This window comes from Danaus plexippus, chromosome 23, assembly GCF_018135715.1.
Source record: "Danaus plexippus chromosome 23, MEX_DaPlex, whole genome shotgun sequence".
Taxonomy (NCBI): domain Eukaryota; kingdom Metazoa; phylum Arthropoda; class Insecta; order Lepidoptera; family Nymphalidae; genus Danaus; species Danaus plexippus.
Window position 1 is genome coordinate 108,176 of NC_083551.1, and position 25,134 is coordinate 133,309.

General features: G+C 33.5%; 1 protein-coding gene across 3 annotated transcripts in view; it reads left to right on the top strand.

The window, feature by feature from the left end:
* The window catches only part of LOC116774860 (complexin), a 125,358-nt gene that overhangs the window by 45,719 nt on the left and 54,505 nt on the right, over positions 1 to 25,134 (top strand). The window contains exon 2 of one of the 3 annotated variants that reach the window (XM_061524087.1): positions 10,850 to 10,888. The exons of the other annotated variants lie outside the window; for them this stretch is intronic. The gene's annotated coding sequence lies outside the window, so the exon portion shown is untranslated. The remainder of the gene's footprint in view (positions 1 to 10,849; positions 10,889 to 25,134) is intronic. 3 annotated transcript variants of the gene reach the window in all.

The window sequence follows — 25,134 nt, forward strand, 5'->3', positions numbered from 1 at the left end:
AAGCATTCGTTTTTTTTCTCGGCTGTTACTGAAAAGGTTTTTTAAACAAAAATCATGTTTTAAGAAGTCTTAATATAATGTGAAGCAATTATTACGTGTTCTTTTCTGTAATTAACTAACTGGGTATTAATATTAATAACGTCTATAGACTTTAAGACGGAATAGATAGACATTTCATTGATTCCACGAAACATAATGAATAACAAGTCAGTTGTCGTAAGTCACATTAAGAATTTAGACGATAGAAATAACACTCGATGTCTCGAACAGTTGTTTCAGAATGGTTGTACTGAATTATATCTTAAGAGCTTTTAAACATAGAACAAATTAAATATTTGGCTTATTTTTTAAATATCAAAAAGAAAAAAAACTATGGTTTATATTATACAATAGAAAGTTTGTATATGTCCGTCCCTCAGTCCCTGGCATGTCTTTAAAAGATTAATAATTTAATACAAAAGCTTTACAAACGAACTCTTGTACATACACAATCCATATACATTATAATAATCAGAGTAATGTTAAGGCCTTAATCTTATATAGGTTAATGTGAATAAAGTGGTTGTGTGTCTTTTGATGGGTCACCGCCCGACTATCCACAGTTACAACATCTATAAGCTAGACCAATGTGGTTACTTCTCTTTTTAAATTTCTGTTATACAAATTTTAAATTTTTATAAAAGAATAAGACATGAGAAGCCTTTAGCTTATACTCTGGGGACTTTAAACATATTTCAAACGTTATCCGCACCCCACTGCGTCTGAACCGGCTTGGAGGTTTACGTTATTAGCAACCGTATATGATTTAATATGTCTCTCCTAACCGAAAAACCAGATTCAATAGGTATATGATCTTAAAAAAAGCTTTTTTATGTATTAATAAATGAACATTAGTGAGCAACAAATACTAAACAAAGGAGCAAACAAGACAGTCCTCAGCCCTCTAGATATTCTCCTCTCTAACGTTCGCTTAAGAATAATTTAAAACATGCACTAAAATATTTCAAAATTTTTAAACTAATTTCAAGCAAGAAATTATTAAACTCAAAAAAGAGGAAAAAAGTTTTTAAATAAATAATTTTAAAATAAAAACTCCAGTTCGAAATAAGGAAAACTAAAAGCAGAAATAAAAGTGAGCGGAACTATCGCTCCGGAGGTAGAAAATTTCGTCTGGTCTTTTATTCGCACGCTCTCCTGTGTTCGGATCAGAGATATTAATTTAGGATTATTTGTTCTCATCCGATTCGTATTTAATAAAAGGCTTGCATTTAACATAAATGAATAATAATGTGAACATTTACAAGTCATTTGCATAAACGAATTTCACACTCGTCCGCGAATGAAACGAATTCTGGCAGAAAATACAGCGTTCCGTTACAACTCAAGTGACGTTTAAAATAAAACAAAACATGTCATTAATTCAGGCTTCCTGCTTCTCTATAATTAAGTTGGTCGGGGTCAGCTGCGGTGTACTTAGGCTCCCGCCGTAATTATAGAGCCGAGACTCCGTAAACCTCTGAGACGAGCTAATTCAATTTTATTGTTCTAGATTTACAATTAAATCTATCTTTACAAAGGCTAATTCGCCCTTCTTTATAAGACTTGTCGGGAGCTCGCCACAACCAATACAACTTATAAATTACTTTCGCTATAAAAATAAATATAGGAAACTTTTTATGTCTCTGTTTAGTGCTTAACAACTCTTGTGCTATTAATTACTACTGTTATAATGTTGTAATAAATTGAGGCAGTCGTAAATTATTTTCCTTTAATATATAACGTATACAGCGTGACGTCATCGACATATTCGTTCCCTCACAACCTACATATATATATTTTCGGTGCGTCGGTATAATTCAAAACATTAGCGGTGGAGGTTTTCAAACGTTTATTAAATATTAAATTTTTTCAGCGTTTCATTCCGATATTGAAATACGCTAATTTATTTTTCTTTAGCAATTTTTATTTACGATAAACATTTTCCTTTTTCATTTATTTCAATTCGATTCATGAATGGACACGCGGTTTTGACGCCTTTATTTTTTAATAATATAGAAATAGAACGTATATGGAAAAGCTTTATTTGACTTAGTTTGTAAAAAGAGATATTAGCTGAATGAAGAAATTATGGGGCAATTTATAATAATAAGTACCCCGTTCAGTAACAAGCCTCGTACGTACATATCGACTCCACGAGTGACATTAATTGCTATGTCGAAGGTTGTGTGTCGAGTGTCGGACACAGGGCTGTATTAGAAGGTAATTACGATACAATCTCTGTCACAAATATCTCTTTGTAAAGTATATGTTATAATCTGTGACAGGTGGCTTATTATCACAACTTATTCTAGCCGTCTTCGTGTCCAATAAATGATTCCATGTAGTCACACGGCTCCATCCTGTTCAGTTTTCTGCTGATGGCTGCGACTGAATCCAATTAGGTATTAACATTATCTTCACGTCGTTTCAATTAAATTATTATCAATCTAATTATCCAGCTTCTTCCATTGTATTACTTATTACAGTGTGTTATTGTATTAGCTACGAATATGTACATATATTGTATAATGGACTCGGCCGCTCTAAACATGTATGTAACTGTATTCTAAACACTCCCCAACTCCTGATCGCTGCTTCAACTAACACATTTGTATAATTGCCTCTTAACTCTATTACTTCTCCGCTGGTTCAACGTTTAAACTTGCATTATATTAATTAACTCAGAACTAATAACACTTGCAAATGCTATTACTATTATACCATTTTTATTAAATACGACTTGACTTTACTTAGAAATAAAACGAAAATAACTTACAAGTACATGAATATTGATTAGTTTTTAGGTTTTAGTCTAATTTATAAAGAAAAATTGATTTAAGCAAAAGAGTAACTCTCTTTTGTACGTGATTCAAAGAACTAGTGGAGAGACAACACTAATCAAAGTATCTGAACATTTCAAACGGTTCGTTAAAACCTTATCATGTGACCGTCTTCACGTCTCGGGCTGGCTCTGCTCGTATTTATAGGAGCGATCGATTTTGCAATAACGAAAGGGAAACAGTAGTCCTATTGCTACAGCCTTTGTGAGCGAGCTTGTCTCTAAATTGTATGCTAATAGGGACTCGAATGCCATGTGAATAATATATGTAACACCTAACGTAGTCGATCTTCGTTAATGAACCTTGTTTCTGAGACATTAAGGGTTAATTTGATGTGATTTGTTTCTTAAAGGATAAAGTGGTTCGAATCGGATTCGAGCGTGTCAAAGCCTTATGTTATTAGTGACGAGGGGTTTTGTAGATGTTGAGAAGCTCTCGGTGAATATCAAAATAGACTTTGGTGCGATGGAAATAGTTCCGTTTGGATTAATGTTATTCACGTGTTATGTTACTTCCTATTGTTTAGTCATGTAACGGATCAGATGATAGCTTCAACTATTTCAATTACATAAAGTGCTTTTAAACTATTAGTATACAACGTTGTACGTCCGTATTACAAGTACTTGCATGATTGTATGTTAAAGGATGTACATATAAAATATAGGGATGTTTGTAAAAGACACAATCCGCTGACGACATGGAATGTAAATATTGAACAAACAGAGCCTCGGACTCCCCTCGTAATGATAAGAGAGAATTATAATAAAAGGTTTCATCGGTCCGCATTACGCATACCGCTGAGTTACAGCGAGCTCCTCCGCGACCTCGCCATGGCAGGGACCACGAGGAAGGGGAAAGATTAGATGAATACTCACGTAAAATTAATTTAAGATTTATTCTTTAACCCCAACTATAGGCATTTTTATATAAAAATGTTCTCCGACGTACTGAGTTTTTTAACTGTGCCATATGTTAATACCTTCGTGATAAATACTACATGAAAATACAAAATTAGTCATTATCACTTTCACGCTATTTGCTGTAACAAATATCTCTGAAGATATATTGAAAGTAATAAAGATATCAAGTGTATATAATATAAGTTATTGAGTTGTTACATATGGAACTATAACACACTAAGTTAATATTTCCACTGTTTTTCTCTGCGGCGAATGTATTAGTTCTGTTCATCCAACTCCTGAGAGCACTCAGCAGCGGACCTCCAGGAGGTCTGTTTATGGTGATGGAGTCATGTCGGTTCGTAATAACCTGGATACAACAAACGTCTGAAGTATAGTGAACTAGCGGCGCGGCGTCGCGTCGTCGAGGCGCCCCATCCGCCTACACGACCGTACTGAGAAAAAACTTAAGAATATTGAATATTAAAATGGTCGTCCTTTAAGATAATAACATTTGAAATGTTAACATTATACGGGTCTCATAGAAAACGTTGACAAATTCATATGTTAACGCGGCGTTAAAAAATATACTATTATTTAAAAACATTTGCACCATTTGTTTTCTTATGTCAAAACATATCATTTAAAAATATGTTACCCCGTAAGTAGACCCAGCTATTCTCAGATTCAGAACATTAGACCGATGTTACCATTTGTATGAAGGCTTCAGTTGGGTTCATGTTGATTCAATCAATAGAAAATGTTAGTAGGTATGTTGTGTCGGAAACACTCGGCCGAACACTTCTCAGACACTAAAAGTTCCAAGTTCAAGTCACTTGGAGTCCGTGGGATTAACAACATTATAACTCAATTAACTGGGTCCTTCCGGTCGGAGCGAGGTCTGATCAGTTTGTACGATTCATCAGTATATTACATTGATTGTGTCCTTCGTTATTACAGACTGTTGTAACTTCTAATAGCCCCAGTCGTGTCATTTATGTCCTATTATAATAATTGAACGATAGAATTATCTTTTTTATCAACGCATTTGAAATTTTATAACTTTGTCTCAGTTTTCTTGCAACATCGTTGCCATTGGGATGGTCTTTGAGGTGAATAAATATTTTTGTACTCTGTAATATGGAAGTGGTCCGAGTAATTGTGAGTTGATCTATCGACAAACCGTATCTAATACATGTGTCAGATCTCCGGTCGCTCGAGGCTGTTCCAACCTCGCAGTAGGGAACCTCAGGATAATATTGTTACAGTTGTGTTAAGTATGAGAATAAATACATACATTAACAACATTAAACACGGTGTTACACGGTTTTCATAATTGGTTTAACTTGGAAATGAGCTCTTTATGTTTGAACAATTTTTAAAGTAAACTGTACAGAGAGCTTTTCGTGTAATATAATGTTTTAAACTAGAGTATTTTTCTCCTACAATATTAACACACATATATATATATTCATATCGGTAGCGTTACCTATTTCTAGTGAATAAGGCTTCTCATTGCTAAGGCTTCTCGTCGTCGGTAATGACTCCATCGTGACGTCATCCTACTTCAAGTAATTGCTATTGCGATAGCTAGTTTCCGTAAAGTTAAAACGTTAAAATTATACTACTTAGAGTATTGAGCTATTTAATCTTGTTTGAATTTCTCTTTATCACTTGATACTTTTACATACCTATCTCTCCTTCTCTATACTTGTTATAACACAAATTGTAACAGGACACGTGTAATATATGTAGGTAAACAGTTTACCGTAAGGAACCTCGCTGACCTGATTGTGTCATCCAAAAGTAACCAGTAGAAGAGCGCGTTTTATATTGTTTTAAAACTACATACTCCAACGCTTCGGTTCCTTTGCAGCAACCGTGATTACGGGCAGACGAGATGAAAAATATTTCATTAGAGGAGAGTCTCTCTCCTGTGAGACTGACAGAGGTTTATTTCTCCTTCCATCCCAATCCTTTGTTCATTTTTTTATATAACTACAGTCCTGAGAGAGCGGACAGAACATATGTTGTATATTTTTGTTAATTTCTATGTCCATCCGTATGTCTGTATGTCTATCTATATGTCTATAGTTGCTCTATCTCTCTAGTCTATCTTATTTCTCTTATCTCTCTCTTGGAGAGAATTCTCTAGTCTCTATTGTAAACGTCATCATGGATATCGTTCTCATAAATCGAGATCCTCTCGAGACGCAGCTATAGTAAGTTTGGAAGCAGGTATCAGATAAATCCCTAAACTAATTATTTTCCCCGGCTCTCCTTCCTCATTCATTTCCCAACTCGACGTAAACTTAAAGTAATAGTTGTAAGTGTTAGTTTTGAGTCTAGAATCTGAAATAGTTTAGGGAATATTAGGGTACGTGCAACGAATACAAGTGCTATCTTAAAGTTTTAGTACAAATATTTTATTAAGAATAACATTAAATGTGACTTAGTTAAAATAAACCGAGATGTACGAAAACCCAGGACATTAAATATTACCCATTGTCCGTTAATAGAACATTTTATAAAGATATAACATCGCTTTGACATATTTGAATGTTTCTGAATTATAGATTTTTAAATAATATTAAATTTTAGTTCAGTAAAGGTATGTTTGATGTTAAAAAGATCATTGTTACAACTACGTGTTTGTGTTAAAAGTCAATCGGTTGCGGTCCGATCGATTGCAGTCTGAGGTTCTGTCGAGAAACGTTCGGAATATTGAAACAACTCTTTCAAATTGAATGTTCTGCATACGTAAGTAATAAAATAAACAATTCTCCACAACTCGTACGTTGAAGTAATGCCTGAGTTAATAGTTACAACAATAATAACATCAGAAAATAGTATTCTATTCAAATATAAATTGGTTATCTTTAAATGAAATGTAATTGATAATCATCAAAACAATCGCCATCCGTTGGAGACAGATCATTTGAAATTATTAGATTTCTATGAAAGTATTGTGGTCGAAGAAATTAATTAACACTGTTATTAATATATTAAATGATAGAAGTTCGTTGTCAGTTGACGCAAAGAAATAAATATTTGAACAATATTATTATTAAATATAAACGTGGCGTTAACTTTACGTAAAAGTGCTTCCAAATAAAATGCATCAAACGATGTAATGAATCTTTTTTAAAGTATTCATATAGCTGAATCCATTGGAGAGAATTCACAATATAGTATTATAGAACAATGATTTTCATATTAGCAATTGACGTTAAAAATTCCACTTTTCGAAGTAATATTTGTCTATGTGTGTTGTTATTGAAATACAATGAAAACGTTGGTTTAAATTTTTTTTCAGTAAAAACAACTTTTACATACATCACACATGACCTCGGTCTCCGACTGTAGAACTGAGTTGTATTTCAAATGAGTGAAAATCAAATAACAACCATGTCTGAGTTACCGAGAGTCGTTGGAGCGAGAAAACAAAATGTAGCGATATTTATTATTGCTGGAGTTTTATGTTACGTTAGATTTGACAGCGTGAAGTAAATATTACAAGGACACCCTCACTCCTTATAACAAAATGAACCGAACAATTCTCTATATTAATATATGTATATATAACAGTACAAACATGCGTAATATTCCATTATATTTGACATTTAACAAAGATGTACAAATCTAGATGTTTGTGTGTTTAATATTAATAATGTTCTAAGTAATTGAATACATTTCTGAAACAGTTAATAAAGTATAATAATCTCTGTTCACTTCCTCTCCATATGAACTTCGACTGTTCTAAAGACATCCATTCGCTTGACTTTTTACTAGTATGATAAACTATTTGTATTCTCTCATTCGAGATGTTAGTCTATCTATAGGGTCTATTTGTATCAAGCTTGTGCCACTGAGTATTGTAATGGACTGTTTAAGTCCTAATGGTTTTCAGCCTATATTTATTAGTCTTTTTTGAAACCTATAGAAATAAAACTATTGTCATGACATTTAGCCTTTATATGTCACGGGACGGGAGCCTTTTAGCCACCAGTCGGGCTGACCGCAGCGGCCTTCTGTGAAAAGATAACCTAATAGCAGCATAGGACTTAATAGCTTTTAGTAACGTTACGTGAACGTTCTACTATATGAGATGATCTGTTCTAACAGACACGTGACTGTAGGAACGTATCATATCCGTGGCAGTTTGATGTAAAGTATAAATGCTTATACTATTTCCTTAGGATCATAGCAATAGGAAGTCTAAAATATAGTTGAACTAACGCCAGGGACAGGTTTCACTCAACCGTTCATTGTTGCCAACTTTATAGACTCTAGGGTATTTTTATTGATAATTTTAGTTCCGCACTTTCTTTTATGGCAGAGTTCCAAAAGTATGTGGACTTATGAGGATATTAAGCTGACGATAAAACTATGGAGTGAGCGAGCTTTTAGTGTGCGTCTTAAAAGGTTTCTGGAAAGTAGTTTCGTGTATTTGGTTTTAAAATATAACAAAGTTGTCATTTTATGTTATGCGCTCATAAAGCGGAAATTTAATAGTTCCATTTTAAAACATATCCAATACAAGTTGTTATTTAATATTTCTCTGATATATACATAACATAAAATGAAGTACTTCACTGTTGACACGGTAATGCCCTACGTCTTTCCAGAACTGTCCTAAAATGCAGTCAGTCCCTTAAGAGTTCTTCAGTTCATGTCAAACAGCTCTTCGTGGTACATAGAGACTTTTCATACAAAGGTAATCAGCAGCCAGCCAGCACAGCCTTCCAGACTATTTGAGCGTTAACTGACTCAAAGGAAAATTGTCCAACAATTAGCCAAAGAGTCCAACTCCGGTCTATGTGACTAGAGCAAAGCGAGGTTATAATTAAGTTCTCTAATTACAACTTAGCAATTTGAATTCTAAAGCAAAGTAAGAATTCTTGACCCGGATTTTAGTGAGTAATTAAAAACTGAGAGTCGCAGCCGAGATTTCTTTTTTCCTATATTTTCTATGGCTTTATATAAATCATTGTAGTATATACAGCTATTAACGTTAAAGCGAGTTGTTATCTTCAAGTGCTTGTTTGATCTACACATTTAAAACTAAGTTTGTTTTAGAAAATGTTGTTTTATATGATACTGAGTCATGAATAATATTTATAGCGAAAAAGGGACCTTTATAAAGGCTGTTGTCTGTCTTCCTTTTCCTTTAAACATGTAATAACTCTTTTGAAGTGATCAAATATGATTTCTAATTTAAAGTTCACACTAGACTCCGTGAGAAAGGATTGTGATGCGTCGTAACCACATTTATTTTATTACAGACCAGTCAGCCTAGAGCACAGGCGAAAAGTAGCCAGCCTACAACTACGGGATTCTGTAGGATACATTCTAGATCATATGCGCAGAAATTACACGCTTTACTTCCTGCATCCCGTTTCTATCATCGGATTAGAAAACGCACGGTGGGACTCCGACCTTTCGTTGTAGATTTTCCTTCCTTCAACGAATACGCTGTTACTGAGATTGTGCGTTCATCTCTCACTTATACCCACCTTCCCTCGGGTATGACGACCATCAAAAACTATCCCGTTGCAATGAGGAAAATTCAATCCATTGACCAGGCCACTTAGAATTTAAAGTCTCAGATTCGAGTCTTATTCCCTTGGCATATTCATTATTTAACATGTCGAATATATTTTTTTCTTAAAACTGATATCCTTCAAAGCCTTGCAAAAATATTTATCGTAATAAACTAAGATGAAACAGCGAAGGTAAGGATTCTGCGTCTATATAGTTAGTAATATTACCAATTCAGGTTTGATTAATGATCTCCAGAATCCTCGAAACACAATGCTTTTAACAAAATGTAGTATCGTCCACTTTACGATTAATCAAACGAGATGGATTTTAGTTACTACGAGTAAATGCTATATTGTAATATAGAGAATACGTGTCTCCTTTAGAGGAGTGTCAGTGACCCTAAGAGGTCCCAAAAAAATTGTTTTAAGTGTTGTAACTGCGTTACTAAAAGTTAAATTTTATAATACATTTATATTAATATAATGAAGAAAAAAACGTCTCGACGATAAGATCTTAAATTACAATAATATTTTTGTTTATAAAGCAAGATTTAAAAGTCATCACAACTTCCGTAACTTATCGTATATTTAAATAAAATTTAATAAGTTTTGGAAGACGTAAAATATCTTTTTTTTAATTTATTAGAGGGAGGTATTTTGAGTAACTTTTCACGTTTCTTAACAAAGTAATTTCAAAAGGCGCCTTATTTATGTATCAATTTACATATCGTGTCCGCGCCGAACTTTCAAAGAAGTTATTTAACACCTCGTCTTATAAAATAAACGGAGGGAACTAAAGTGGAAACCGACATAAATTAAAATGATTTCTATTATTATACTTATATATGTATTTATGTAATGATTTCTGTCATTAAAAAAGCAATTAAATAAAGGCATAAAATATAACATTGCTTGGTTTTGGTGTTTGTTACTGAACGTTTCCCCTATATCTCTCTCCCCTTTCACTCCCTTTAATCCTCTCCCCCCCCTCACTCCCACTTTCTCAAACTCTCCCTCTCTCTCCAGCCCGGCTGTCTTCGACGGGTTTCTGCGAATCACATCCTCAAAGTATTAATGTGTAACCTCACCTCACCTATCGCTAACCGATATTTAAATTAAAGGCGATAGTATTCTGTGAGGGCTTCTCGATACTTTGATTAAAGTCATAAAACAAATTTGGTTTGAAGGCCTCTCATTATCGGACCTCTCCTAAAGCTTTCGTAAATCGCCAATTACCACTTAACGTTTTATAGATTTCACATTTGGAAACCGCGACACCTTAAAATAATATGAAATATCTACCAGTGGCACTTAACTGAAATAAAATATAAGCATTATTTATACGCAGAATAATATTGAACGGTGGCTCTAACTCTCCGGCCAAACGATTCGAGGCAAAGGAAATCCAAGGCAATGGCAGTGACTTGTCCTAGCTCCTCGTTTGTCATGTTGAATTGAAATAAAATAAATTAAGAAATCCGTCAAATAAAATTATTTTGGTATTAATAAGATGTTTATTTGTCTCCAGGTAAGCTGTAGTCCTGGCGTGACAGTTATTCTGGTGACAGTAAGTAGTCTGAAACTACATAATTCATTTTTTTTATATACACTACATTTATGTTTATACATATATGAAACGAACTTAAATAATAATAGCTAAGCAACGGTCACCGATCGCTGTGTAGGATGGGTGACATCCACACTGACATAATTCCGTGTATCATTATGAACACAACACATAATTTCTTACGTTAATCGTTCAATACATATTGCTTACGATAAAATTAATAGTATAATATAGACGGAGCGATAGACTTACGGTAAGTTACGACCGTCCTGGGCTGTTATAATTAGTATTCATTACACGTACATTATACACAATTAATACGAAGAGTAAAGCAATAGGAATGAGTTGTGTACGATCACGAGATTACAAGGAATATTAATTTGATTAATTAACATTTATAGAGTCGTTTACGTCTTGTTGCTGGCGATGAAGAAACGCGAAACCTTCAGAGACATTCGATGACGACAATTAATAAAGTAAATATGAAGAAGAAGTATGTCGTAAGAGCTGAGCGATACACCTCGAACATAACTAATGGCGGTGATTGATATTGATCGTTGAATAATCACACAGATTGTAATAGATAAATGTTGTACCAAAATACGTTAACGATGGAATTTAATAATATCGGTGTTATAGGATGACAGTTTTAACAGAACTTCAAAGTTGTAGTCGGCGAGTCAGAGACAGTTCAAGCACGAGGAGGGGACGGGGAGTTGGAATAATCGAGAAATTATTTAGCGGTTTTGATGAACTGCTCTTCGGGGTAGTTTCTACAGTCCATTGAAACTTAGCACAAAGAGCGAAAAGTTCGGTAACACACGATGACTTAACTTGTACATTTTGAACCATTTGCTTTCTTATTTGTCATTGTAGTGTTGTTTATATTAAATGTCCTTAAAAATTAAAGTTTAATTACTACAAACTTATAACTTAAATGGCAATTTGTATATTTCTCAGACAAACCACTTGGCGAATATTATAAAAACAAAGTTGTAACTTCTAATAATCGGATTATTTCACGTAAATTATATGCGTTCAATGAAGTTACGAGTTCGTTATTGACACATTCATTTTAAAACATTACTTGTACACTTTCTTAGGTCTTAAAATATTTTTGACATCATATTCGAATACATTTTTTCAGGATTGTAATAGCGTTATAAATAACGAGATACCTCATTATTATGTCGGGATGTATTTTATGGGGATGTTTTCTAAGGCCGGATATCCCTTGGGGGTGTCGGATGGTCTGATGCAAGGTCGGTATTATGAAGGCAGGCGGAGGTCCGCACTTCAGCCGTCAGCGTTTTTGATACATGACCTGATCCAAGGTCGTCACAGATATTTATAACCAAGTGGAGATTGTATCCATTGAATTTTAGTTTTATTTAAAACTAAAACAAATCATTATAAATAAAAGAGCGTCTGTAAGACTCCAATAACGATTCTTCTATGAAATATGTTCAACACATCCGGCCGCCCTGTTTTCATTACAATAAATATATAATTCAACAATTAAATAAACACAAAGTCATCACTCATAGATTACCTCATAACACTCTTATGTTTCCTCAATGTGTCACGTGTCTCTGTATTTAGACACACCTTACTAATCGTTTCCCTGAATATAAACTAATTTAACTTATCCATAGTTGATAAATTAAATTTTAGTTGAATGTCTGAGAGCTTTAATAAAGAGGACAGAACAAAGAGCGCATCACTTTATGAAATTTACTAAGTCGCTGAGACGGCGACATCTCAACAAAGGGATCTCTAACAATATACAAATTACCTTTATAACAATTACAACACTTCTTACTAAAACACTTTATTGTATTTCAGCTACAGAACAAGGCAGCGGAATTTAATAAATGATATTCAATATTTTTATTTATAATTCGTCATAATATACCCTTTTCTATGATGACTTTTTCCCGCACTCATATTGAAGTGTTGTTAATGCTGTTCGTATGTATGTATGTACGTATGTATAATCCATGTAAATTTTATTTCCACAAACTTCACATTATCTCTAACGCTGTCCACGGTTTACTGGCGGATTACTTTTATAACCGTTGCTGTTGATTTCACTTTAACAATCATTAAAATTTCTTATCATGAATATAGTCAATAATTCTTCAGTTCTATTTTTTTTCAAACATAACGAATATACCATATTTGTACACAAGTATGTGGCATATATCAAATCAATCATTCTGTGAATGCCAATACATTACCGTCTCCATATTTTATCAGGTAGCTCATCATTTTCCTGACATTTTCTATGTCCGTCCATCACTGATAATTTACTTCATAATAAATGTAATTCGAAAAGTTCAGAGTTTATTTTAAAACGACACACGTCAAGTCGAAAGTTCACCGTAGTATGGACCTCTTATCAAGGCGAGACTGATTATATATATATTTTATGTTCCACAGTTGTACATTAACTACTTATATGTTTCAACTAAGCTAAAGTACATTTTAATATGTTACTTAATACTTTTCAATGTTCATAAATCACACATTATAACGTAGAGATTAGCTCGGATTCAAACAAACTAACAAGCTTGCGTTCCCATTATGACCTTTTAATACATTACGAAGACCACTGAATTCATACACTGCATTCATAAAACTTTCAGGCGAATAAAGCCTTTACCGACACTGCCATAGGGTATGAATCTCTTAAATAGAAATCCGATAGTGAGAAACGCGGATAAAAAACAGGCGAGCCAATCAAAAATGTATCTTATGACGTTCGCATTGAATTGAATTCAGCACGTAGGAAGGATTATTGGATTTGGGGAAAGCAGTTTTCTGTTTGTTTGGCCGTTATTGTTCACGATGGTTTTATTTTAAAATGCAGGATGAATATTAAAAGGCTCCTCCTCGACTCGCCCTCGCCTTGTTTCTTTGTTAGGGTGGATGTCAGTAAGCTCATATCACTTGTAAATGATAATCTTAAATGGAATTGTGATTGTGATTTTCGTATAGTTCATTTTAAGTCATTAAAATAACGAGCTCTCTAAAATGTTATGTCACATATTTGTTTTAAAATCTGCCGCAGAACCAAAAACGAGGAGTTAATTTTCAGATAAATATAAACACAATTTAAGTTGAAGGTTGTCATGAACGAAACATAACACGAAAGGTTTTACAACGACTAACAAACAACAGTTAAGTTAGGAAAAAGCTCTCAGTCACACTAGCAAGAGGACCGAAAGCATTTAAAACTTTAAAATAACATGAGCTTCTTAAAACGTGGGATCAAACTGAATCTCCGTAATAATTTAGAGTTCTCTTCGGACGAGAGGCTGCAGGGAGAGTGTAGATTGTATTAAAGTAAATTGAGATCCGTGCTCTGGTTTTTGGAAATTCAATAATTGTATTAGGGTACGGTAATGGAATTTTAAGGAAAAAATTACGGAGTAAATTCTTACTGAAAAATGTCGAAACCTTATACAAAATATTAATCACAGTAATGACTTATAAGCAAATTAGCCTTCAAATTAAAACAACTAGTCCGTCTGAGTCTCGGATTAGTTGAGGGAAAATTCGGCAAAATTACAGAGTCATTTGTAAGCGGATCCGACATTAGCCGACCCGAGGGAGAAGACCCACTTTGAAAGAAATACGGCCAATTAGAAAGATCCCAAAAGACCAGATTTCACGAACGAGCCGGGTCCATGTCACGCTGGGCGTCTTATAACGTGTCATGTAAAAGTTTCTCGTGTTTTTGTCTAATGGATTTAGTTTTGCAAATCAGGAATTTGACGGAAAAAATGTGTTAAATGTTGGGCTGTTTGATGTTATGATAGCTATTATCAAACCAATTACGTAGTGAAGTAGACTTGGTTGTTGTCTCGTGATATGTAACTCTTTCTCTACGCGTCTTATCTCACTTCTGAATATTATATAACGAGACCCGGCGTCGCTCGTTTCCTCGATCAACACAAATCCAACAAGGTTAGCCCATTGTGTTTTCCGCCCCACTGTAATGATATTGTATTTTCCTTTTCGAACCTTTCTTTTTCTTTCGCAAAACTACATGTATTTTATTTTATTTATTAAATAATAGTAAATATGAAAGTGGTGGAAAAAAAATCTTCATTACTATAAGTGCTCTATTTTTAAGGCGAATAAATATATTTAATTAAATTAAAACAGTCCTCTAAATATGAGAAAAACGTTCACAGATTTTTTTAAAGTTTTAAAAGAAATTATTAAGATACATTTAAAGAACAAGTTTAAGAAGCGTCTTGGTTATAGAAGTTCAGATCTTCAAGTTGAATAATAAAAGAGCCATTTAGTCTCTCGTCCCTCTCTGTGAGTTATTTACTCTGTCTCGGATCTCGGATCTGGTTTTCATACAATTTCACTTGAAACATTTCAAATGAATCAAATTTTTTAAAATAAAGCTTCCACAGACGAATATTGACCTGACAGTCGAAACTCGTGTGGAACTCGCAACAACGTCACTCGAATTTGCACTTTATTGAAGAATGTCAGAGCGTATATTTGAAACACGGAGCGGGCCGATGAGGGTAATCATTGAATTGTGGAAGAAGACTTGAGGCTTTGCATTGTATGCATTCTTTTATTTGTAGATATCTTCCGACGTCTGAAGACAGACATGTTGGCAGTGCTCGCTCTCGTGATACTCATTACGATCTAATTTAGCTTTAGACTTTAGAATTAATAGACGACTCATACATGGTTTTGTTAAAGAATTTTGAAATAATTAACAACTACTTATAGATACAAATTATAATTCGAATACTCAGCCAACATGGAGAATCATTTCAAATCTTATCAAGATGGTAGAGTTTAGCTGTGGTCAAGCTACTACAGCTCTAACATGAGCTGGCCCGACCAGGGAACTACCACCCTCTCACAGAAGATTGAAGTAGTCTTTAATGGCTGCGTTTCGTCCGATGCGTGAGAGAGCCGGTTCTCTTTCCCTGTTCACACCCTTTCCTCTTTCCCCAATAATCAAGACTGGCAAAGCATCCGCAACATCTCTTATGCAGACGCCCATTGCCGACGGTAACTAACTTGAATTAAGTAGGCCCTCTGCTCGTTGCCACCATTCTCATAAAAAAAGAGGAACATGCAAACTTCTGCGTCATAAATCCTTCTAAGTGCAGTTTATTCTCTTGAAGATCTCTCAAAAGACTGTAAAAATGCAAAGCTATTTCCTCGACTCAGTTAGATGAATAATTTAATTTATAAAGACAATGTTAACAAATTCCTCAACAAGCTCATCGGAGATGTTTTAGATGCTGTAACAGTCTTCCTGAAACGCGAAGGTTAAATACCTCGCATTGTAGGCGCTCCTCGCTCCTCGCATCTCGGCTTTTCTTTCTTTTAATGAAAAGTGCTTTGTTTTTATAATTGTACAAGGTTCTTACGTTAACAAAGCTCTTTGACTAGATCGTTTATATTTAACTGAATTTTATCTGCGTTACTTTTACTCAAAGCGTTAACTTACAAGTTGCATGAACACCTACTCGTAGAAGATAGATATTGTATTATTTATATTAATTTTTGTCACCTCAATAGAAGAAGTAAACTAATGTGGGTTTCCCCGGAATTAATAATGTACAGATGTATGTCAAGAATTATATATAAACAAATAGAAATCACATTTGCTCTCGTGATTGTTTCTGATTGTGATCCTGTACGTTGGCTAACGCAGGATTCCATACTGGCTGTAGGTGATGACTGTATGCGTTGTTTAAATTCAGTATTAAAAATTGACTTACCATTGTCTTGTTCAGGCGTACCTCGAGTAAGCCATACATCTATCAGTAGTTAATATGTTTAAATTTAATTTATAGATGTAGTTTAGATTAGCTTTTGGTTTACTTTTTGGTCCACTGTCTGTAGCTGACTTGAATTATGACTGAAATATATTTTCATTCTTCAAAATGTTTAAATCATCACCATTCATTACGACAGTCATTTCAGTTAATATATGTACATATTTAAAGTAAACTCTAATAATAATCTGTTCTTGGTGTAGGTCGTTGTGTAAGATCATTATATAAGTGGCGCTGAACCACCACAAGAAGCAAATAAATTGCGTCATTACTTTAGTTGAATGTTCGTCATTAATACTTCAGACTGTTTATCGAAGGATTGTAAGAGACTCCAGCGGTCCAGGTGTAACGGATACAAACATCTATCCTCTTATAAAGTAATATTTCTCTTCTTTATTTTTTATCTTTAATTGTGTATTTGTTCTATGATTGGTGTCCGGATTTCAAATATACCATTTCATATACTTTCAAAGTAAAATCGTGGCGGTTTAAACATGTCCTATGTATTTTTACTTCAAATAACATTTCCCTGTTAATATTGATTCAGAAACTAAATAAGATTTGATTATATTAGTTACCTCTAGTCAAGAATATTTAAAACTTGAATCTTGAGTTTATCATCAAAATAAGTAATTTGTATAAAATTCCTGCAATAATAACGTGTAGCGTAAGAAGGACAAATGATTTATCTCATTGGTTAAATTCGTTAAGACGAGTCATGAAACTCAATAAAACTTGTATAAGTAACAAACCCGCTGCACTGACCTACACCTGTCAGCTGTTATTATTTGTCGAGTGCGGCGAGGGCGGCGTTGCTGGTAATCAATTACTACAAGCCATCAATTTGTATCGCGTCACATAACATTAGTGTTGTGAACTACAAGGAATAATACAATATTAATGATTTAAACAAGTTACGAAAGATGTCAGTGAAGAATATAATACAAATTTCATTTTATACAGAAACTCAGGATTTATATCGACAAAACGTACTGCTGATGTATTATGATAATAGTAATGATCAGCCATATATGTTAGAACTTAACGTGCTTGCTGCTTCATTTACAGACATGGTGATGGAACACAACAATTAAAACAAGACACACGGACAGATACTCGCATCTCGCCTCCCGGACACTGACAGCTTTACTAAGTAAACAAACCGAGGAGTTACAGTAAAAAAAAGTTGCTTTTAAATATTCAATTTAGGTGAAAATACTGAAAAACGTTATTTTAAACGGAATTACAGATGATTTAGAATGACGGTGTGTCGAGAGATGTCAGCTGTCTCTGGACTTTTAATTATTTCATATATTGCTACATGCTTGGGACGGAACATAGGCCAGAGCGATGTCGGGAATGATGACGATGTTGATTGTCCTCATGAGAGCCTTACATGACCACAATACACAGTTAAGTGATGAGTGTTATAAGTTTTATATAAATTTCTTTTTTTACCATTCACTGAACTATCTACAAAACACTAACATACAGTCCAGCAAAGGGAGCAGTGAATGAAAGAAGACTATTTTCCCTCGTGACGCCTCGTATGTAAAGTTATGTTGATTTAAACTTGTCGGATTCATTATTTTAATACCACCAACTATATCAATAATATCTTCTTACTATTTTAAATCTAAGTCTGTTCGTTCGGATAAATATTTAACGATAATTGCTACCCTCCGAAAATTTGTTAGCAAAACTAAAATAAAAAGTTTGATTGATTGAAAACAACCAACAACAACAACGATAACAAAAAATAAAATAAATATGAGCTAACAATAAAATAGCTGTTAAGGATTTATAATAAATTCATCACAGTAGAATATTGAGGCCAGCGGTTGTTCGCTCGGAGAGTGACTGCTGACTAATCTGACCGTGTTAGTTCGCAGCCGAGATTCAAATGATACATTTACATTGCTTTAATGTCAGCATAAAACACCAAACGTCAGACGAGCACGGATCTAAACTATTAACTCGAAATATATATTTGCCATCACAGTTACGTATTTCCCGTTCGTTATACAAGTGTACATAAACGAAAAAAGTATGTACTTTAACCGTCAGACTGTCACGAGGGTTAGGGAGTTGAACTTTGCATAAAAGAACTATACTTAGTCGAGTTTGAAAAAACATCGTTACTTATACTAAGGATTGAACAAGCATATAGGAATTCAATTAAACGAGAATTTTAATCAGAGGGATCACTATTCAATCCCAAGCAAGCCACGTGAAGAAGACAGCGAGTATAGAGATTTAGAAAACAAAATCATCTGAACATATCTCACGTAATAATTATTTTTATCGTTCTTTTATTTTAACGCTCCACTTGTCAATATTATGAAAACAGATAAAATAAGCGCCAAATATTATTATTTTATTTCAATTGAATTGCGCGTTTACGCTATACTATAAAATATGCTGCAGTAGATAAAAGTAACATTTCCACATTATTAGATATACGGAATTACAAAGATGCAATTGGCACGACGCGCTGTTAGAATACATCAGAATACAATTCATATTGTGAGTTAATATATAAGGATTAACAGAAAGAATAAAATGAAATCAAACATAACTTTTATAAAAGTTTGAAAGAACGTTGACACATTAATAATATTTCCTCAAGCTCTGAGGTTGTTGACAAACTCAGAAACACTCGCTGAAGAGATTTAGACCAAAGTTAGTATAGCAATAGTTAGGACTCCCAGAGCGTGAAGGAAGTTTATTGAAGACTATCTGTGAGGGGAGAAGTGTTGGTTGAACAGAAAAAATATAAAAATATATATATAAATAAAAATATTGTCATCAATACAAAGAAGTTCTTGACGAAGTTGCGACTTAAATGAAGTGTCGCTCGGTATAATAATGTTACTAATTGGAAGCAAACAATTAACGAAATGTAGAAAGTACAAAAAGACAAGACTTGCAATTGTTTGTCTAAATTTAATTTGTTTCATCCGACGATAAGGGACAAGGAATAGACATCCTGATATTACTGATTCATTACAACAAATAACAGAATACATGAGATTAAAAATAGTAATTGAACATAGGCCAGTGTCATATATTATGTTAGTTATGGTATAATAATATATGGAGGCGGGGTGCGTCGAAACGATGCTATTACACACAGTTATTGAGATTAATTGTCTCGTTAAAACCACAATAACAATTAGCATAACAGTTTTTAATGATGATAAAATTATATAACCTTCATAAGTTAAATGAGCGTATATTGTACAATCTATTTCACATATAATTCGCGATTGCGTCTTATACAAAGTGTATATAGCAAGGTGGCCAGTAACTTCCGCTGCCACGTACAATGAAGGTTTCTTCGCTAGCTAAATGGGATACATATATTTGAGGTCCGTCCGCCAGCTGGTCGGAGGCTGTAATTCTCTCAGCTGAGCCTCTACGTAAAAGTTGCTTATACGGCACTCAGTTGAGGCTTTTTATATTGCTTTGTTGTGTATTAGGACTGTTTTATTTCTTTTCTCATTTCCAATATAACGTAGAAACTCTCAGACCAGACGTATTTCAAGTTTCATGGCTTAACTTTATTTTTCTTTTCACTTTTATTAATAATTTTCAATGATTCTTATATGATCTATTTTCAATGACCTTCTATCTATGATTTTATTCTTTATACTAACATACATACATGCAGACATACATGCAGACATACATACATACATACATGCAGACATACATATAACAATAGCAGGTTTAATGTTCTTTTTGTTAATTCTTGTACAGTGATTTAGATAACAGTCGAAATCATCTGAGTAATCAAAAAATAATATTTAATGAAATATTTACTTAGTTTTGTATATTTTAAAAAGTATTCGTATTTACTATTCCGTATGTCGTTTTGTCTGGTTGTTATTCAAATACAAATCCGGTTGTAAACTAACAAATATATCGAAACTTTTATAAAATACGTTAATGTATTCAATAAACACACCAACAAAGAATATTTGAATATTGTTATCGTCATAAAGTAATTTAAGAGCACACGGACACGAGGAGACGAGCGCAAAACTGCTTTAATCTCCTGTGGGTGCTGTTCTTTGTTTGAATATTTAAATGCAAGGCTTAGGATCGCTCTTACTAAATATTATATGTATCGAGGATGTGGTTGTGCGTTCGCAGAATACATTAAATATGACTGATACTTTTAAAAATAGAGCAGAACTCGGACGACAAGTACTTACTATACAAAACACAATTACCGTATTGACAGAGTAAAATACTAAATTTATTCAATTTATTCTTCGCAACCCACTCTGAATGAATCCCGAATACGACAGAACTAAACTGGGGATATCACTTTTTTAACAAAGCCTTTTGTCACAAAGACATATTTTGGCAGCGCATGAAAAATCCACGCAAGGCTACGTTCAAAAAAAGTATTTAAACGTTCCGAGCCGGACGTTCATTGTGCTTGTGGTAGCGGTGACAATACTTTGATAATGTTTGATACAAAACACGATAATTCAATTAGAATCGTGTTTGCACAGAAATCACATTACTTATTGATCATCAATCGCGACATGATGAAACTAATTGAAATTATCTCCCGCTTTGTTCTCAGTAACGAATACAAATGTATTTTATAATAATGATAGTATTTACACGTTGTAAAGCTGCTTGTCTCCGTCGCTCATCCAGGTCTGTAGTCGTGGTTGTATCACACTAATTTATTATTCAATTTACGGCCAAGTGTTCCGACCGACAGATACCTTTCAATCAAGAAATACTAGTTTCTCTGAGGATAAAACAAAACGTGGATAACAAGCGGCACAGTTACCTGCAGTCCTTTATTCAATTATACAACTGCCTTCATTTCATGTGAAATAAAGTTGAAAAGTTAATGAACATCATAACAACGAGTGATTGGTAACTTCCTTACTATAAGTTTGTCAAAATATTTGTATATTTTAAATTTCTATTCAAATTTAATAACATATTTATAGTGAACGTTAGTTTCGATCGTATCCTCGTTTATTGTGTCGTCTCGACTGGCTTCAGTGCTTCAATAAAACTGCAACAGAAGCAGTCCACTATAAATACCTAGTAGCAATATATTAATAGATATTTTATTAGATTTTTAATATCGGTGGTTCTAAAAACAATACTTTTTTTCTTTATAAATTTATAGCACCTGAAAATTTTGCTTTTTCACCGCTCGTTCACAATTCCCTGTATTTTTGTTTATTTTTTAAAAAAATGTGTGTTAACACACTACCAATGGTTGTGTAGGAATAAAAACTTAATTGCGTTTCTGTGAACGATGTTTTATTATAATAACTATTAATTACACGACACCGTACTTCTGTCAAAGTAATTATTATAAATTTACGAGCCTGTGAAATAAACAACATTCAAAGCTATTTATTTATTCCTACTTTTATTAATTAGTCTTATTAAACTATAAACAAAAAAAATTTGTCACCGCGTGTTCTTGAAAGAAATTATAGTAGCAGCGACAGCGACAGCGACAGCAGCGACACTGATGACATCTAGGCATGCGTTCAAAACTCTATTAGTTCACCAACCAAATTACGCGGTATAAAACTAAATGAAGAATCATACATGGACTTCCTTTACATATATATAATATGAAAGGCTTTTTTAAGAGCCTTTTTTAATAAGGTTTCATCGACAGTATTAATGTAACGAGTCTTCTTGTGTTTATATTACATAAGATTATTTGCTTTGATTCTCGATCCAGTGAGACCATTTTTTTCAGACACTTAAACTTCAACACTTATATTGCTAATGTTGTTGAGAAAAACACACTCTCCTCAAATGAATATGAAACGAGTCCTGAATGTACCGACTATCATAATGTTTTACTAATTAAAGCACGTAGTATTAACAAACCGATCAAGAAAGGTTTTAAGATACGTGTCGTACTACAGGCGGTCACGTGACACAACGCTTGTTTTATAAATACTTAAATACTATATTCATGATATTAAAGAACATTGTCAATAAAGTTATAAATGAAATCTGTTCAGATATTAAATATCTGTCCGACGATAATGTTTCCAATATAATATTCAATTGATTCGTTATAACAAAATGATCGTCGACCAACAACTCGCGACCTTCGCTACTTCATATTAAATTATATGTAATTAATTGTCAACAAATAAATAGACGTTTGATGGAAATGTATTAAAATAGATAGCGGTTTAGTTATAATAACGTTGTGATTATAGTTAACAATGTTTTTGATAGTTTCATTGTGTTCAATTAATAATCATTTAATAACAGTGGCCTTAGATTGATGTTATTGCGGTGCGATGTCAGTGAATTGGTTTACGTGGACAGATCTCGTTTAAACTTAACAAGTAGTTAATTAATTGTATAACCTAATCTGACCCAACGTGTATAATATTTGTTTTTATTTGAATGTCATTAACGTTGAGGCTCCTCAGCGATCAGCGATCACGGATGGCGTCGCGTAATGCTAATGAAACTTGTCTTACAAAGAAAAAAATTCAAATCAAAAACATGAAAAGATATTAACGTTTTATCATATTTTTATTCTTACCTTTTTTTGGAATCTCTTTGAATGTACGGGATGAATACTTTAACTTTCTCGGATCGTAACTGAAGCCAATCAAAAATACCTGTGGAATTGCGACGTTTTATTATTTTTTCAGGGATGCTCAGTGAGTCAGGGATGCTCAGTGAGTCAGGGATGCTCAGTGAGTCAGGGAGGCTCAGTGAGTCAGACATCTCGCGTGATCTTTATAAATAACATTATCATATAAATTGTTCATTAGAAGCGTTGTTATTAAAAACTAAGGATAATTTATGTTGAGGACAGGTTTGCTTGAATTTTAATATGCTCTTAGTGTTGCAAAGTTATCTAGCCTTTTAATTATAGTAACGTGTTTATTATAATATTATCGTGATAGTACATCATGTTTCTTTATGTTGATATATTGATCTCAGTTCCTCATTGTATATTTAAACGGTTTTAAACTTCCGCTTGAACATCGTTGAAATTAATTTGCCGTTTCATATCCCAAAGATTCAATCGGAGATGACATAACTATATTTTTTATATCCGATACCGATTAACCGATGATTACAAAGCCGAGCAGATAATTTGTAGGGCTTATTTAAATTAAATAAAGTACTATTTTACATTTTTTTACTTAGAAAATAGTAGTTATTTCAGTTATTTCATTATCTTTTGTTATCTATTAAGAGATTTCTTTTCAATGAAATCCAATTGTTTTATTTTTAGTTCAAAGAACCATTTATTTATATTTAATGAAGCCTGTTTCTGTGCCGAGAGCGGGTCAGATATATTTTTGGATCATTGAGTCCGTCAGTGTTGTTTGACATCTATCCTTTCTTTACAACATTTCTAACAACAGTGTAACAGAACCTCAATCAATATTATATAATGTTTTATAAAGCAGTGTTCACTTTATGATAATTTATCTCGACACTGTTTGCTAACTCCCTGGCTTTCGATACAAGACGCACCTCTCTTACAAACTTAAACGTCTGTTGTGGTGTTTTATAAAATTAATATCAAATAAAGAGTCAATTCAAAGAACTCGATGTCTTCTTTATATTTCAGAAATATCCGTTACTAGTAATGCTTTCTTTATGTAAATTTATAAATAAATTGAAACTGAATCGATTCATTAATATATTTCATCATTGTTTTTATTGAAGTCAATATAAATCTTCCTCGGTATTACTTATGTAAACAACAGAGCGGTACGCAAGAAAATTAAAGACATCGTTTTCGGTAGATGAGGACGAAGAAGACCATCTGGCCGACACCTTCATCTCTGGCCGTGATCACGGTGGATGTGAAGGAACCCAAACGTCGGGATTATGTGGATGAAAAATAATAAATAACGCGTAGTATCCGATAAACTTAGTTTAATTTAAATGTGTACACGCGAACAGATAGCATTATGTAGCCAACAGCCTATCCAGTTTCGATAAAATCGTGTTGTCCACATATTAACATACATTCATTTAAAATATTCGTTGCAGAAACACAGTCGCTAATGTTATCAAACAGACAGAACTATTGATCTATTGAATGTATGAACTGTAATATAACAAAGTCCAAATAAGGTTCTTTGCTAAAAATATCGCAACCAAATGAGCCGGAGAACTCAATGGGTTGTAAACGAAGGCGGTCCACAGGCGAGTTACTGAGGGGAGCATTCGCTCGTATTATAAACCTTTATATGAAAAAATATATTATTTTATAGAGAATACATACAACGATGAATATTGTCTTATCACACTCGTAATGATCATCATTTCTGTCTTGGAAACGTTTATTGTCATCATCATCATCATCATCATCAGCCTATAGGAGCCCACTGCTGAGCAAACGCCTCTTCTCACACGGAGAAGGTT